The 18,104-nt window shown below is 51.2% G+C and overlaps 1 protein-coding gene across 1 annotated transcript in view; it reads left to right on the forward strand.

The window, feature by feature from the left end:
- Window positions 1-6,304: 6,304 nt before the first annotated feature.
- The window catches only part of FXYD6 (FXYD domain containing ion transport regulator 6), a 35,357-nt gene continuing 23,557 nt past the window's right edge, over window positions 6,305-18,104 (forward strand). The window contains exon 1 of the mRNA XM_045556389.1: window positions 6,305-6,641. The gene's annotated coding sequence lies outside the window, so the exon portion shown is untranslated. The remainder of the gene's footprint in view (window positions 6,642-18,104) is intronic.

Below are 18,104 nucleotides of genomic sequence, written 5' to 3' on the forward strand. Positions count from 1 at the left end.
ATCTGCTGACCCACCCAGGGCCCCTCTTATGCCCAGTGTCATCAGAGATCAGCCCTTTTTCCAAGACAGGCCAGGCACAGCCCCAGGATGCCAGGCCTCTGGCCACTGCTCTACCCTCCTTGGGAGAAATGCAGGTTTGTCTACAGGTCCTGAGTCTGCCCTACAGGGAAGGTCCTCTCTACCCTCGAGGCGGGTAGTCTGCAGGCTTCCTGTGACTTCCTTGTAAAGAACCTGAATGATCTATCAGCCCCAAATCATTTTTATTGTTTTCCTAAATCCCAGCTCAGGCTTTGGGGTGGGGGTGGAAGAGGGAGATGCAAAAGACAGTAAGTGGATTCAAATCAGTCTTACTCACCCAGCAAACGTGACTGGGCCAGGGGGTTATTGTTTAGTTGCAAAGCTGTTCTCCAGACTAAATGGAGGTGCCTGCTGGGTCCCTACAATTCCTCCTGGCTCAAAAACTCAGCTACTGCCTCTGTTCTGAATCTGGATCTGGTGGGTTGGAAGAAAGTATATGATGATAAACAGGTGCCTCTCCCCACGAACGCTGGCTCCAGGCACTCAGGGAGGGGCGGGGAGTTCAGGCGCCTGCTTATGCTAACAGACTGTCAGCCTCCCTGAGCACAAGGAAAGCGGAAACTCACAGCTATTCTGGTCTTGTCTAGGGAGCCATTATGTCTTGAATTTCCAACGTCATTATCTCCAAAGGGCAACATCGCTCCGTTTTTCTCCCATTTGCATTCACCGGGAAAAGACAAATGGGTGCGTATTTGCAGAGTAGAAAGGCTTGGGGGGGGAGTGGTCATGTGCTGTCATTTGGATAACCAGCAGCTCTGGAAGATGCCTGCTCATAATTAGAGATCGGCACCTTGAGGTGACATTTCACACTTACAAGACAAGTTTAAGTTAATCAGGCAGCAATTGGTTCTCTAGACTAATTAGATTGGGGTGGATTTTTCACTTAGAAACAAATCCCATCTATGCCTTGGCATGCCTTGAATAATGCTTTCTCCTTACGTGTGTTGTGGTTTTCCTGCGGGAAGACAGGGTGAAATTTTATTTCAGACCTTCACCACTCTGACTGCCTTTGTTTTCTCTCCTTCCCCCCAAATCAAGATCTGACATAAAGGTAGCTGTGCAGGACCCGAGGCAGGAAGAGAGATGCCGGTCAGTGTGTGTTTGATTCTGATGTGCTGCACGTGTCAGATGTGTGCTGATGGGGCTGTAAGTGGCAGGTCAAGGTCTTTTAGGGGAGAAAGACATGCTGAATTTCTACTTTGTCATGACAAAAGACTGTCCTCCCCAGCTGGGAGCCTCCCTTATAACAGTTAGGATTGTGTTGGCTGCATGGGACAGAAAACCAGCTGTGGTAGATTTATGTAACAGGAGCTGAAATTTCTCATATAGCGAGAAGTCTGGAATGATGCCATTCAGATGTTGTTGATGGTTCTTTCAGCGTCCTGCCCTGCCACCCTCACCTGAAGACTTCTTTTCTTCATGGTTACAAATGGCTGTTTCCTCTCCAGGCATCACAACTACATTTCTGATTAAAAAAAAAGAAAGATGAGGATAAGGACGAGGGGAAAGTGTGAAGAGCAGAGGACAAAAAGCACATACCACTGTGTCTTTCCTGGAATTCTCACCTAGTATAGTTCTGTTCCAATCTCCTTGCCCAGAACTGGGTCATATGAATGGCTCTATTTTCAAAGGAGTCTGGAAAAATGGGTAGTTTAAACTGAGCACACTGCTGCTCAGTTAGAAAAAAGTTCTGATAGAAAGGAAAAAGAAGAGAAAGGATCTGGCTAGGGAGCCAGTAGTGCCTGCCACCTTGTCCCTGCTGCTCCACACATAGCCAGAGAAGGCCGACTTTTCATCCCCCAAAGTCAGTATCGGGGTTACCTGCTCTTCCTCTGCAGTCTGGTCTGGAGCTGCCCAGGACCCATCACCCAGGAGAAGGCCTCATTTGGGAAGGATTAGAGCCCTGGGAGGCTCAGTATCCATCTGTCCTCTGCCTGTCGCCTCAATAGCACCAAGTACTTCATCCCTTCATCTTGGGAAGAGAAAGCAAAACTAATGCATTTCATGGATGTGGTCTAGGCTCAGGGAACCAGTTCCGAAGACCTTTGATTAAGAGCTTTGGGAAAGCCGGGAGGTTGCTGGCTGGAGAGAGAGCAAAGAAGGTGTTCGAAATGGGTGTGGAGAGGTTGGCTGGTGCCAGATTATATAGGGTCTTATGAGTCAGCAACTGCAAGTCGTTCCAATTCAACAAATTATAAGTGGGTCATCATTTAAGATAGTGGAGTTTATAAACGAAGTAAAATGCCCTGTCTGACCTTCAGGAGTTCCCATTCTACTGGGGCAGCAGCCACATGCAACTAACATAGTAGAGTTCAGACTATGGTAAGTGCAATTACAGATATCGAGGCGCCGTGCTGTTAATGACAACCTGGACAAGATAGCTTTCATTTCAATAAGATAATATTGGAATTTAGTTTGCAGGGTAGGAGGGGTTCTTCTAAGTAGAGAAGGGAGGGAGAAGATGTTTGAAGCAGAGAAAACTATATGAGCAAAGGTTTGGGGGCAGGAAAGCAGGCAGTGTATTTGGATAATTGTGCATGGCTCTCTTGGGCTGGGAGGTAGCATTTATAAGGATTGGGGAGACCAAGGCGATGGGGGTGATAGGACATAGGTCAGGAGATGAAGCAGCAAAGACAGGTGGATGTTGGGTTGTAAAGACTGAATGGCATGTTAAGAATTTGGACTTGTAGAAAATAGGGAACCATTGAAGATTTGAATGACATTTGTGTTGTGGAAAATATCTCTACCGCATAAGAGTTGACAGAGGTGAAGGTGGGGAGACTGAGGCAGAGTCACCAGTGGGAGGCTGGTCCCATGGAGGCCTGATACAGATGAGAAGCAGTGAGGATGGGAAGAGGCACTGGAGGCAGAGGCCTGAGGATGGCAAATGCAGGAAGGGAGCAGCGGTGAGGCTCAGGAGGATGGATCCGGCATGGGTCGTGCTGAGTCCCTGGGATTATTCATCTGGTCCCGGGAGAGAGGACCAGGCAGGAGGTGGTGGACTCATCAAGCCTAAGTGGGTGGTAGAGGAACTTCATAAAGTGACAAAGGGCCCAACCCAGCTGCCTGAGGGAGAAGCAGAGGAGTCTGAGACAGAAAGGTTGGGGCGGGAGGAAGTATGGGAGATCCAGGCATGGTTTAGAATGAGCAAAGCTCCCTCAGCCTAGGAGCCAGGAAACAGTCTGTCCTAGGGGCTGGGGGCTCAGCATTCAAACCTGTGCACAGCTAAGTGGGTGTGAATGGACACTAAGTATCAGTCAGTGGGCAGGGTCTGCTCCATTTTGCAGAACTGCATCCCGGAAGGAAAAGGTACCTCAATTTCTTCCTGATTCTACCTTGGAGGGTTACCCGCTGAGAGGAGCAGGGTCTCCCCTGAGACTCCTGGTCTCTCTCCTTTAACTTCCCCTTTGGACCCTTTGCCACCTGTCCATGGCTGTGTGACTGTGGCACTGACATGTGGAAGGACTATTTTTGCCACAGTACAAGGGAACCATGGACAAATGCTATCCAGAGGGGGTTTTAGCTGCACAGCTGTAAGTTAGCCCAGCACAAGCTTCAAAGCATGAAGCTGTCCCTATGCTCCCAACAGTTGTGCTGTCCTCCCAGGTGTCTTCCCATGGATCCAATTCCGGGGGATTGGGGAGCAGTGTTTCAAGAGTGGTTTCTGTCCTTCCTTGCCCTATTTCCACTAAGGCTGGACAGCCCTGTCCTGGCTCTTTCTCTCGGCTCCTTGGACCTATAGAGAGGCAGCGTTCTTCACTGAGGACCCAGGCCCATTTCTCAGCTTCATGTTAATACTGCTTCCCTCACAGCCCCTTGAACCCTGACTGTAGGGTCCCCTGAGAACAGCATGAGCCATCCATTGCCCCAAGGATTAAATCTGGAATCATCCAGGAATTGCTAGGGCCTGCCTGGCCTGACATCTGCTTCTTTCTCCAGCCTGTCTCCTCTGCTCAAGGACCACAATGGCTTCTTTCACACCATGCTCCTCCTGCCTCAGGGCCTTTGCACATGTTGCTCCTGTTCCAGTGTCAGAATCACTTCCCAACCCCGTCTGACACCCCGATTCTTTGCTACTTCACTTCAACTCCTTAACACCTCTTGACCCTTCAGCTCCTTTCTCAAATGCTCCATCCACAGGACTCTGAACCATCTTTCAATTACATACCTATTCATGGGAACATTTGATAAATATCTATCTCACCCATTAGCTATAAGGGACCATGTGTTTCCTTTTCCCACTATAACCCCAGAGCGTGGCCCAGGGCTCAGCGAAGAGAAGCTCCTCCCATCCATAAATGTGTTGAATGGATGGAGTAGCTGCTGACCTCCTTTTAGCCATCCCACATTTTTCACAGGGGTAGATGTGTTCCTTCTTCCCCTAGAAGGGAGATGCGACTCCCCTTAGCACAGGCTTGTATGTTGCTGTGTAGCTGTAATATTCCAAATTCCTCCCACTGTACTTCTGGATGGGACGTGCGTGAAGCAGCACTATTTGAGAGTCAAGCCACGGCCACCCCTCATGCAGATCGAGCTCCTGTTATCCCTCTGCAGCCCAGGCTGGTCAGCGTCAGGCAGGGGGTCTGAAAAGTGACTTGTCCAAGCACTTTGGAACGCTCTGGCAGGAAAGGGGCTGAACCAACAGGTGGCTCCACTCTGGTGTTCCAACCCATTGGCCTTTCCTTTCCCAAACAGGCTTGCGAAGCCTAGGTTTCACTGTCCTCACCAGTGGGTGCTCCAGAAAGCAACACAGGGAGGTGGCCAAAAAGCAGGACTCAGGGGTATCTGGAGGGAGAATCTACCTGCCTAAGGACACGGGCCTAGAAAGTGGTGTGGTTTCACATGTCCCACCTAGAGCAAAAGAGAAGGAAAAAGGACAATTGTAACGAAGACCTCAGTTTATGGAGGAAAAGACAGGAACAGAAAGGCTAAGCACACGAATGGGCAAGATTTCAGTCAAGCTTTTGTGAAAGAGCTTTAGCTTTCACAGGAACCCAAGGGACTTGGGGACTGGGCCAGAGTGGCATCCACCTCAGCCCAACGTCCCATGCTCAAGAGGGCAGAGCTGTCCTCCTGAGAGTCTTCCCGAGGGAACACTCTTTGGCTACTCTTTCTCTGTAGCCATTTACGGTTTCTCTACTCCTTCCACAGCCTTCTTGAATTCATGTATATTTCCTGCCTTGGGATTTTGAAACCCTGCCATTTATTAAATAATTCAATCACCTAAGGCCAGAGCTAGAAGGGACCTCAGGATTATCTAGAACATCGCCCCCATTTCACAAAGGCAGAAACGGATGCTCAGATCAGGGTTCTCTTCCTAGCAGGCCTTGGGGTTTATAAGGAAGTCCCTGTGGCCCTACCTAGGCTTGGACAATTACAGCCTCTCTCAGTAGCCAGCCCCCTCCCCTCCAACACACACCTTGGCTGAGGCTGGACAGCCCCCATCGTAGCATGGCTTCTGGCTACTGACCGCATGGCAGGGCCTTGTGTTTCCATGGTTTCGGCCACTGCCTGGCCTCCTCCTCTCCTACAAGCTCTGTTCCTCATAGTAAGAGCTAGTTTGTTGAGCTAAGCTTCCCATGGGGTCAGTATTCTCTTCACCATTTCCCACATGAGGAAACTGAGACTCAGGAGGTTAAAGCAGAGATACGCTCAAGGTCATGTCACAGATAGAGCTGCAGAGGTAGGATTTACATCTTCAAATTCAAAGCTTGTCATCTTGAATTTTGATTCTTGGGGACTGGGCTGGGGAGAGGGTGGTACTTGGCAGGGCCAGAGTTTCAGAGGGGGTTCTGGGGAGCAGATCTGTGGTTCAGGTGAGGGCTGTCTCCTCAGCTCCCCACCTGGCTCTGGCTGAAAATGACAACTACAACCAGAGCTGGCTCCTGCGCCTGCCACACAGCCATTCATGCTTTTGGTGCACATTCTACTTAATAGCCAAAGCTCCCAATTAACGTGGGCTGCTGTGTCTGGTGCTGGGTTATTTTCTATTTCCTCTTATTTTTGCGTTCCCCTGAGTTTACTATTTCAGAGAGACACTAGCTCTGTTATTGAGTCTGTCTCACTCCCTTCCCACCCTTGCCAGAGGGAAATCAAAAAGCAACAGCTGATGGCAAATCTGCTCTGGCGCTTGCACGCGGCGCGCCCTCGGCCGTCTCCTGTTGCTTCTCGGAGCCTGGAGCTCCGCTGCCCTTTGGAAAAATCTCCGGGCAGCCGAGAGGAGAGGAGAGGGGAGGATAGGGCAGGAGGGCGCGTGAGCACGGGTTGGGAGGGCGGGCAGGCAGGGGAGGAGAGGGGGTCTGCGCGCGGACGCTACCCAGAAGCCACCGGCCCGCAGCCACAGCGGCGGCCGTCCTCCCTGAGCCCAGCCGGGCGCGAGCTCCCGCCCCTCGCCCCCCAGCCCGCAGGACGCGCCTCCCAGCCCGCCCCAACCCTCCGGAGGAGGGGAGGCGGGAAACAGCTCAAGCCTCTCCCACCGCCCTGCCTCCAGCCCCGCCACTCCCTGGCTCCTCGGGACTCGGCGCGTCCTCCTGGGATCGTCTTGGAGGGGACCAGCTGCGCAGGTGAGCGGCTGGGGAGGTGGCAAAGTTGGCCCCTTATTCCGAGGAGGGCCGAGGCCGGGGTGGGGACCGATGCTCGGAGCGCCGGGCGCGCGGGCTGCGCCGCTTGGGTGGGTGTGTGCGGCGCTCCGCGGCTGCTGCGCCCCGGCGGGCGCCCGGGCGGCGGGAAGGCGGCTGGAAGTAAACAAGGAGGTGGGCGTCGGAAGGCCCGGGGGCCTCGGAGCCCAGGCAGGCCATGGCGCTGGGGGTGACGCTGGTGGCTGCGAATTGCTTTCGTGGCTGCCTCGAGCTTGGGGCCAGGGCTTCCAGACGCGGGGAAGCGGCGGCGCCCAACCTTTAGCCAGGGCAGTTTTTCCCTTTGTTACTTGGAAGCGGGGGACACTTGCGTGAGCGCGGGGACGTGCAGACGGGGTGGCCGGGCGTGAGTGTGGACACATGAGCCACACAAAATGGAACTCGCAGGTTTGGTGCGGGCGGGGGGGAAGGTGGGGCCGGGAAAAGGAGGGCTTCCAGCGCTGGGGGATTCTTGAGCACGTCTGCACCCTTTTTCCCTCCTTCTTGTCTGTCCAGTCCTGGTTTCTTTCCAGGGGGCTCTGGTCCCCTTCTTCCCCCTTCCCCAGCAGGGCTGGCGCTGGCAGAGCCTCCCCCATTGTGTCTCCCGGGGCTTCCGTGGGGAGCTGATGGGCAGCCCGGGTCTCCCAGCGCTCGCTTCCGGCTCTTACAAGTGGTGGCTGGTAGAGAAAGCGCCCAAGCGCCCAAGGGTGGCAGCGGGCAGCAGCCTGGCTGGAAACATGGGCCTGCCCAGGCCCCTGCTGCCCACTAACCTCCATGCTGGGGGCCATAGCTGCTGGAGGCTTCTACCGGCCAGTGTAGCCTCTGGCTCCACTCCCTTTGTCGCCTTGGCTTCGTGCTCCCTGGCTGGGCTGGGATTTCCAGGCTCGAAAACGGATCAGTGGACATCCCAGGCCCTCTACGAAGGGACCCCCGCTCGGGGGGCCAGCCGCCCTCATATTGTGGATGTGTATATGTGTTTCCGCAACTTAGCCTTTTGCACGTGACCTGCCTGGTGGTTGCCATGGAAACTCTCCATTCTCAGCCTCCCTCTTTTTCCTGCCCATTCCTCACCTCCATATCTCCTCCCCTCCCCCCCAATATGGTTGCCTAGATACTGGTTATCCCTGGCTTCTCTGGATGGGAGACCCTGGATGTCTGGCTCCCACACCAAACCGAGGTGGCCCCTCGTCCCACCCTCCTCACACACACTGCATGTCACAAACACCACACACACATATAGACACATACCACACCACGCATACCACACCACGCACTCTCCGTAAACACACCCTCACATGCACACCACACATACACATATGTACACATACACATATCATACCACATACACACCAAACACACCGTATATATAGCACACCACCACACACCTTGCACTGTGTGTGCTCACACATACACCCGGCAACAGTTGCACATACCGTGGCTTCCCAACACATACACACACGCACATACACACACGCACACCGTACTTTTAAATAGGCCTCAGGCTGGGCTGAGGCAAGGAAGAGAGAGGGCAGTTTCCCTCCTCATCCAGCTCTGCGTGTGGAGGGGAAGACAGGCTCAGGAAGCCCAGGGGGAAAACTCTAACATCTCCCTGGAACCCTGCAGAAGAAGATGGAGGAAAAGGCACTGCCAGATTCTCAAAAGAGGAGCCCCTTTCCCAGGGGCCAGGCTCGAGAGGCTCGGCACAGACCAGAATTCAAATCTTTTCACTGCTGCCTCTCCCTTCCCTACCCTGAGACAGCCTGAGGCTCCAGGAGTTTTCCTGACTAGTCGAGGATCAGGCGGGCTCTGAGCCCCAGAAGGAGGGAAGGAAAAGCTGTTACTGCTCCAGGAGAGCAAAGGGTGGCAGGGGAGGGCAGGGAGAGGAGGCAGGAGGAAAGGGAAGTCAGAGAGAGCAGGAGGGAGCCACAGGAGTTAAAAAAGTGGAAGTTAGGGTGACCTGCTCCTGCCCGGGGCTAAGGCCACCCTCTCTACCCTCTGGCACATTTTCCTGCTTGGCCTCCCCAGCCAGATCTGTGCATCTGGGAGAGGAAGCCCGTTTGCAAAGGGCTCCAGGATTGCCAGGGCTCTTCCAAGACTTGTGGCTTCTATGATTGTCAGATGGTAACGCCTGAGGGAAGAATTTCCTTCTTGGCTTCCTTTTTATCTTCAGTCATTCAGGGAATTGTTTTAAGTATCTGCTGTGTGTTAATTGCTGGAGACCTGATTGTGAAGGGGGCGACACAGTCCCTGAATCCCAGATTTCTCAGAGCCAGAAGAGGTGGTCAAGACATACTGGGGAAACTGAGGCACAGCAGTCACACAGCCAGTAGTAGCTGAGGCCTTCTGACTCCTCAGCCAGGATTTGGTCCCCACACTGCCTGTCCTTATCTCTTGCCTTTTCTCTGTTGCCACGAGAGATGGTGGGTCTATGGAATCCTATGAAGGGAGAGCCTTTCGGCAGCTGGAGACTGGGATGCTCCTTCCAAAGTGAGGGTCCCCTGGTGGGCAGGGATGATTAGGGAACACTGTGTTTTCTTGGAGGGTGAGGCTGGAGGGTGCGGCAAGGAAGGGGGGAGAAGGAGCAGCTCCCTAGACTCTGGAAACTCCCCGACAGCCTTCAGGGGAGTCAGCTCACTGCGTGTCCTCCATAAACAAGATCCCCCCACCTCCCAGCCCTGTTGGACCTCGTCGGCTGCCATCTGGATGACACAGTGTGCCAGGCAGCCCCCAGGATCCACCTTCCAACAAACCACCTTTTGGCATCTGCCCGAGCGCCCTGGAGAAAGCAAACCCGTCATGAAAGGCATAGCCCCAGGGAGGCAGAGGGCCGGTTCCAGCCCCAGACCTGCCCCTGCACTGCTGTGCTTCCCAAAGGCGAATGCATTTATTCCACAGATATTCTTTTGGCTGCAAACTGAGCTTCTGGTGAAATTCAAAAATGGCTTAGACTGCTCTTAAGCAACTGAAGACCTCCAAGATTTTATAAACTCTGTTTCTGCATCTGTCAATAGTGGGGTTTGGAGTCATGATTTCTAAGGCACATCTTCCTCTAAGTTTGTGTGGATTATGCAGTCTTGAAAGAGATCCCTTTTCTCTCTAGGTACCAAATTGTACTCATTATTTCACAGCACAGGGCTGCAGCTGAGCTGAGCAGGAAAGGGCTGGGCTCTGGTTACTCTGGAGAAAGTCCCCCTTTCGCCCAGTGTGGCAGGAGGTGCCCAAGGAGCTGAAACTGCATTTTCTTATCTTCAACCCAGGGACCCAGCCCCTCCTGGACACTGTGCCCACCTGGTCTTCTCCCAGGACACACACTGGGACTGGGTGAAGTCTTCAAAGAGGCGTGCTGGGGAGAGGATAAGATCCAGGGCTATCATTTAGGGGCCTGTGAAATCCTCTGGAGGGAGGACCTTTGGCCAGCTGGAAAGTCAGGGGCAAGAGGGCCTGGTCAGGGACACATCGTGCCGGCTCTCTGTCCCTGATGAGAGGCAGGACCTCTTTGGCCAAGACAAAAGCCTGGAACCAATTTGGCAGCATCTTCTCTGCTGCAGAATTAGGGGGAGGGAGAAGCCCTGACCTGGGAAAGTATGAGGCCAGCTTGGAGGCCACACAGGAACACGCTTGTTACAGAGACGTGCGGGGGAGCAGGAGGGGCTGCAGCCGTGGGAATGTGGCAGCTCCAGCTCAGAATATCTGATTTGGGCAGCGAGGGCCAGCCAGGGATGAGGGGATCTAGCTGGAATGACAGCAACCCCCACGCAGCCGTAGGACAAAGCCAGGCCTGGGTTGAGAGACTAGAGGCCAAGGTCTCAGATTCCCTCATGGAGTCCCTCCGATATGGCAGGCAGGCCCTGGGGGCTTCTGAGGCCCCGGCAGGCTGTGAGTTGATGGTTCCCTGGCACTGGGGCCGTCCTGCTCAGGCAGGCCAATTGATTGTCCCTTCCCTTCCTCTCCCCCACTGCCTGCCTCACGTCCACTTCCCGCCAGGAAGGCTCTGTGACCCTGTTCCTCCACAGGAAGGGCCCCACAGCCACTCACATGTGCACTCACACTTGCACACGTGTTCCCTTCCTCACACATCCATAATCTCCCACACTGACACGGAGGCCAGTGCTCAATATTCCCACACACCTTTCACCTCCTTCCACTGCTGTGCCTCACCCTGACCATTGTGGCGGCCTCTGAACTCCCATCCTCTCAGCCCGACCCTCTCACCTGCTGGCCCACAGCTCAGGTCCAGTCCCGTCGCTCCTCTGCTCCCAGACCTCCTGGGCTCGCCATCGCCTGTTAATAAGCGCAGGCACCCGGCTCTGGCATTTAGGGCTCCTCGTAACCCTTCTGCAGCCACCTCTCCAGCATCTTCTCCAGACGGTCATCCGAAGCCTGGTGTTTCCCTGCTCTCCTCCTGAGCTCAGGCCCTGCTGGAATGTGCTCGCTCACGCCAGTCTGCTGAGTAGGGGTGGCCGCCTTTGGACACACACATTTGGGTTCTAACCTGATTCTGACACTGTCTAGTTTTCTTAACTTTTCTTTTTTTTATGACCTTTTTAAAAATCCTTTTACATATATATTCTTTATTTCAGCATATTATGGGGGTACAAATGTTTAGGTTACATATGTTGCCTTTACCCTGCCCTAGTCAGAGCTATAAGTGTGTCCATCCCCCAGAGGGTGCACACCACACCCGTTAGGTGTAAACATACCCCCCCACCTGCCCTACACCCAGTGAATGTTACTGCTATATGTGCACATAAGTGTTGATCAATTAATACCATAGTTGTCTTAACTTTTCTAAGTCTCAGTTTTCTTATCTGTCAAATGTACATGAGGATGGAGCCGGGTAAACTATGTAAAGCGCTTAGCATGGTGCCTGGCACATGGTAAACACTCAGTAGCTATCAGCTGCTGTAATAATGATAGTAATGACATATCATTATCATTAGAATGACATGTTGTTAGGTCACCTGTGTTCGAGGCTCTTCCAAAGTGCTCATTCTTTCAAGTAGCTCTTCCTGATTCCCAGTAAACAGGCATTACAATTCCCAACAAACATACTCCTCCTGTGCGCTGTAGGCCCTACTGATTCTTCCTTTAGAATACACAGCCGCATTTAGTTCCTTACAGACATGCCTTCTCCCTCCACCCCACCTCCCTCTCAAAGGCAGGCCTGTTCTCCCCACGGTGCCTGGCATGGGGTCACTGGTGAGCACTGGTGATTGAACCTGTGGGGAAGAGTTCTCACCGCTGGGAGGTGTTGAAGCCTCGGAGCCATTTCCCTGACCCTGTGCACACACACATTCCTGGGTGGACGTTCCTTTATTCCCAGACATCATCTCAGTGTGCCCAGTTCCTTTGGGAGAGTCTAAAAACAAAGAATTTGACCCTCTCTGAGGTCTGAGAGAGGCTTAAGGCCCGAAGTCAATGGAGGGAAGCTGAGTCATTACAGCATTTTGGTAACTGGGATTTGACAAGAGACCCAGAGAATAGAAATCAGGAAGTGAGTGGGGAGGGCCAAGAAAGTTTTTAAATGCCTTAAAAATTCCATACGGATGCTCAGGTTGTTCCGAGCTTAGGTTGGATTTTGACTGAACGGGATAACAATGCTGAAGCATCTATTCATTCACATATCAACATCGGGCAGCTGCTGTGCTCAGTGCGGGGGATCCAGAGATGACCAGAATGTGCCTCTGCTCCCAGGGAGTTGCAGTCTAGCGATGGCAGGATGTGGGAAGAGGTGTGGCCTTGGCTCTGCGGGAATGGGGGGAATGAGGATGGGGAGAAGGGAGGGGACCACGTGTTTCCTGAAATAGAAACAGAGTCAGGTCAGCAGCCCCTACCCCCACCCAGAGGTAGGGCACATCTCCAGGTATCCAGGCCCATGGGCCAGGGTCCATCCTCCGGCCACTTCCACCCCCAAGGGAGATGATGTGGATATATGCAAAGAGCTCTGCAGGCTGAAACTTGCAGGCCAGAGCTGTGCTTCCCACGAGGCGGCAGAGAGAGCGAACGGGGAGCAGGCCAAGCTGCCTGGTCCTGTGGTCTGGCTGTGGGCAGGGTAGCGTGGGCCTGGCCTCTGGGTTTCTGTTTCCGATGCTGGGACTGCTAGTCTGTCCTGTCTTGAATGGGCCTCTGTCAGCAGGTGTGTGGGGGAGGTGGGGGCCGGGCCTGGCCGGTGGCTTCTGTGCAATACCTCCCGCCACCCAGCCTCTCCAGAACCAGGCTCTGTGCGGGCAGGCGCAAGGCCCGGGTCCTGCTCCCGCACTCACTCCGGGCAACTCATGTCCTTGGCCTGCGCTCGGGTTGGCCACGCAGTGCTGCTTCTGAGTGCTGTGTGAGAAGTCCATGGAATGATGGCCGGGATGCCAAAGACGGTCACAGTCATCAGTGACACTGAGGTGACGGGAGGTACCATGCCTCCAAGGTGGACCAGCTCGGAGTCTTTCCAGGAAGACGTCTAGAAATCAGGCCTGGGTTTGTGATTTGTGAATTGTTTTCCTTTCTAAGGAAGAGGCCTTATTTCTCTGCAGAGTCAGTTCTTTTCTTCATCCCTTTTTTCCCTTCCTCTGAGCAAGTTTCTCTTATGCGGAAGGAGCTTCATGTTAAAGGTAAAGGCACCTTCAGGTTAAAGTAACAAGTTCCCTACTGGATAATAAAGGAGTTTTTCCTCTCCCACTCTGCCCTGTAACAGCCAGGCTGGGTTGGGTCTGGGCTCTTAGAGAAGCAGCTTTGAGTCTAGGGGACCCTGCGGACCTGCCTCCCCAGCAGTGGGGGTGCCCCTCCTCTGTGAATGGGGGACCGAGGGGCAGCATCCCAGCACTGGGCTCTAAGAGGCCCCGCCAGGCCTCTAGGCCCATGACTGGAGAGGGAAGAGACCCCCCTGGGAGGTGTCAGCAATGCTCTGGGGCAGAGCTGCCCTACCCTGCTCCTGGGCTGTCCGGCTGCCTTCCCGGTGGTTTGGGGAATTCAGCAGTGTCCTCTGCCACCTTGCACCCTGGGCTACTGGAATTTCACCACCCTCTGGTCTCTCTTTGCCCTGCCCAGGTTTGGAGTCTCTTCTCTGGCACTTTTTGTGGGGGAGGGGGGGAAATCATTTCAAGTCAGGCTATTAACAAAATAATTGATGTTTAATTGGTTTTTTTTTTTTGATGGGCATTTCAAATGCAAATTGAGGGAACGGGGTGCATTTCCCTTTGAAGGCCACAGATCCATCTGTGGTTGACCCAAAATGCAGGTTTTAAAAGGCAGCTCTAAAAGCCTTTGCTGGCTGGGTCTTGGCTATGGCTCTGAATCAGAGCTCAGCACGCTACAGAGCATCCAGCCCAGAAGGGTGAGCAGATGCAGGAGTGCTGGGATGGGGTTGGGGGTCTGTTTTTGTTTTTAACTGAATTTTAAAATTTTTATTATTTTTCTATATCAAGATTTTATATGTTTGGAACAGTTTTAGATTTACAGAAGACGGGAGCAGATAGTGCAGAGTTCCAATGTTCTCCCCTGCACGCAATTTCCACTATTACTAAGATGTTACATTACTATGGTACATTTGTTACATTTAATGAATGAATACTGATACATTGTTATTAACTAACATTGACACTTCATTTACATTTCCTTAGTTTTTACCTGAAGCCCCTTGTCTGTTCTAGGATCTCATTTGGAATACCACATTACATTTAGTCACCATATCTCCTTAGAATCCTCTTGGCTGTGACAGTTTCTCAGACTTTTGACAGTTCTGAGGAGCACTGGACAGGTATATTGTAGGATGCCCCTCAGTTGGGATTTATCTGATGTTTTGTTCATGAGTGGCTGGGGTTTGGGTGTTGGGGAGGTAAAGTGCCATTTTCATCACATCACGTCAAGGGAGCATCCAATCTGCATGATTCATCGCTGTTGACGCTGGCAGGACTGGGTTATCTGTCCCTATCGTGCCCCTATGTAGCACAGTTCCAGGGCTTGGTGACAAACATATCATCACATCGGTGTGTCAGCCAGTACTCTCCAGGTGTCCTCCCCGTCCCAGGCCTTGCAAGTCATGAGGTAGCCCAGAGACTTCAGACAGGACAACCTTATTAAAGAGCATGAAGCAAAATGTGTGATGGACAAAATCAGTGCCAATGACAGGCGGCAGGTGCTTTTTTTTTTTTGAGACAGAGTCTCACTCTGTTGCCTGGGCTAGAGTGCCGTGGCGTCAACCTAGCTCACAGCAACCTCAAACTCCTGGGCTGAAGCAAATCCTCCTGCCTCAGCCTCCCGAGTAGCTGGGACTACAGGCATGCGCCACCATGCCCAGCTAATTTTTTCTATATATTTTTAGTTGTCCAGATAATTTCTTTCTGCTTTTTTTAGTAGAGACAGGGTCTCGCTCTTGCTCATGCTGGTCTCGAACTCCCGAGCTCAAACAATCCACCTGCCTTGGCCTCCCAGTGCTAGGATTACAGGCATGAGCCACCGCGCCCGGCCGGCAGGTGCTTTTTGAGTCTGGAGAAAGGGGTGTCCATGGAGTGGTAGCTGGACAAAGACAGCATTTCTCAACCTTGGCTTCACATTAGAATTAGTGGGGAGATTCTCAAAATTACTGATGCCTTGGCCACACCCCCAGAGTTTAGAATTTAATGAGTCTTGATTAATTCCCAGGCATCATTTTTTGGGCCTTTTTTTTTTTTTTTTTTTTTTTTTTAGCTTTCTGTGTGATCCTAAGGTGTAGCCAGGGCTGAGAACGGGAATAAACAGGGATGGGAAGGGCATTCTAAGTAGAGGGAACAGAACATATGAAGGTATGCAGATAGAGACACCCCTGGCAGAAGATGGTAAGTAGACCATCTTAGCTGAAAGTAATGGGAGAGAATACTGGAAGGGTAGAAGTTTTTATAAGCCAAATAAAGTTTGGATTTTAGAAAAATAGATAGGACACTGAAGCACCACTGAATGCATTTGAGTTTGGGAGGGAAGTGATCAGAATACACTTTAGGGCCATCGGTGTGCAATAATTAGTGTTCAGGACAGGGTGGGAGGAGGAGGTCAAAGGTGGGTGCAGCTACTCCAGTATCAGGCAAGCTGCTGCAATTACCCAGGGCAGCAATACTGCAGGAGTAAGCATGGCCGGAACGTTGCCACAGATGCAGCATGGAACCTAAGAGGGAAAGGGGAAACCCTATAGACATGGTTAAACTGTACGCTCCCTCAGGTGGGGACTGTGTCTGTCTTGTTCATTGCAATGTGCTTGGAAAACAATAGGCCATCAAATAAATGTTTGTTAATTTTGCTGCTGGAAGGATAAGGGTGTCATTCTTTCCAAAATTATGCCTTGTTCCAAAATTTCCCTTTCTGCACTGATTTCTCCACCCGAATGCAGGCAGATTTCTCTGCTGTACAGAAAGCAATCTGACTAAAGAACTCAGGCCTGTTAGGATTGGGAATATTTCTCCTTTAAAAGAAGGATTTAGTGCCATTTAAAAGTCTCTCCTTGAGAGAATGTTGCGGGGTGTGTGTGTGATATATTTTTCAGTAGGGGTGGTCTTTATTTCAATTTTATGCCCTCATCTAATTCTGAGCTACACTAGAAAAAAAGGTGACCAGCAGCTTTGCAGCCCACTTGTGAAGCGTTGCCAGTCTCTGGGCTGGTAGTTCTGTTGGCATCTTCTGTGAGCTGAGCTCCAAGGGGTAGAATCACCTACGACTGGTCTGGGACACGATCCAGCTCCCAGCGTAAATATACTGGTATTCTGCTGGGCAGAGAGCAGCGGGTGCCCAGCAGCGGCTGTGAGATGGGCGGAGGCTGAGGGGGAGAGGAATGCACTGAGGCTGAGGCTCAGCTGGGAGCAATGGGGCGCAGCTGTGGGTCAGCAGGTATGCCCGGCCTCCTCCCTCCTGAGAGGCTCCAGGGTCCCAGCCCTACCCCCACAGCAGTCATAGAGCAGAACAGAGCTGGGCAAGAAAAAGTGAAAGGGGAAAAGAAAAGACATAATGCATGCCACAGTTTCAAAAAGCTGTATTTTGGGTAATTCTCTTCCTGGCTATTCTCCCCTGGCCTGGGTGAGAACATTTCCATCAAATGAGCCCAGCTTGGTCCTGAGTCAGGGTCAGCATGTTTTTTCCCATCAACTGTACTCAACTTCCCCCCCCCCCCCCGATTTCTTATCATTGTAAAATACATATAACATAAAATTTACTATCTTGATCATTTTTAAGTATATAGTTCAGTGTCATTAAATACCTTTATTAAGTACAACTATTACTAACTACCGTCCATCTCCAGACTTTTTTTTGTCTTGCAAAACTGAAACTCTATACACATTAAACAATAACTCCCCATTCCCCCTTCCCTGAACTCCTGGCAACCACCATTCTACTTTCTGTCTCTGTGATTTTGGCAACTCTAACTACCGTACATGAGTGGAATCATGCAGTATTTGTTCCTTTGTGTCTGATTTATTTCACTTAGGATAATGTCCTTGAGATTCATCCATGTTGTAGCATGTATCAGAATTCCCTTCCTTTTAAAGACTGACTAATATTCCATTGTGTGTATATACAACATTCTATTGATCCATTCATTTGTCAGTGGATACCTGGGTTGCTTCCACCTTTTGGCTATTGTGAAAAATGCTGCTGTGAATATGAACAAATATCTCTTCAAGATCCTGTTTTCAATTCTTTTGGGTATATACCCAGCAGCAGAATTGGTGGACCATATGGTAATTCTATTTTTAGTATTTTTGGGAACCACTACACTTTTCCACATCAGTGTACCATTTTACATTCTTACCAACAGTGCCCAATGGTTCCTTCCAATTTCTCCACATCCTTATTAACACTTTTTCTTTTCTTTCTTTCTTTCTTTTTTTTTTTTTAATGGTAGCCATCCTAATGGGTGTGAGATGGTATCTCATTGTAGTTTCTGTTTTGTTTTACAGGTTTTTTTTTTTTTAAAGACAGAATCTTACTCTGTTTCCCAGGATGGAGTGCAGTGGCACGATCATAGCTCACTGCATTCTGCAACTCCTGGACTCAAATGATCCTCCCACCTCAGCTCCCTGAGTCCCTGGGATTACTGGCAGGAGCTACCACACCCAGCTCTCCTTGTAGTTTTCATTTGCATTTATGAGGTTGGGAATCTTTTCATATGCTTATTGACCATTTGAATATCTTCTCTGGAGAAATGTCTATCCAAGTTCTTTGCTTATTTTTGAATTGGATTGTTTGCTTTTTTTGTTGTTGAATTTTAGGTCTCCATAGATGCTGGGTATTTATCCCTTAGCATATATATGACTTGCAAATATTGTCTCCTATTCTGTGGGTTGCCTTTTTACTCTGTTGATAATGTTTTTTTGATGCCCAAAATGTTTAAATTTTTATGAAGTCCGATTTGTCTATTTTTATTGTTGTTGTTGCCTGTGCCTTTGTTGTCATACTCAA

The sequence above is a fragment of the Lemur catta genome, chromosome 7 (assembly GCF_020740605.2).
Source record: "Lemur catta isolate mLemCat1 chromosome 7, mLemCat1.pri, whole genome shotgun sequence".
Lineage (NCBI taxonomy): Eukaryota > Metazoa > Chordata > Mammalia > Primates > Lemuridae > Lemur > Lemur catta.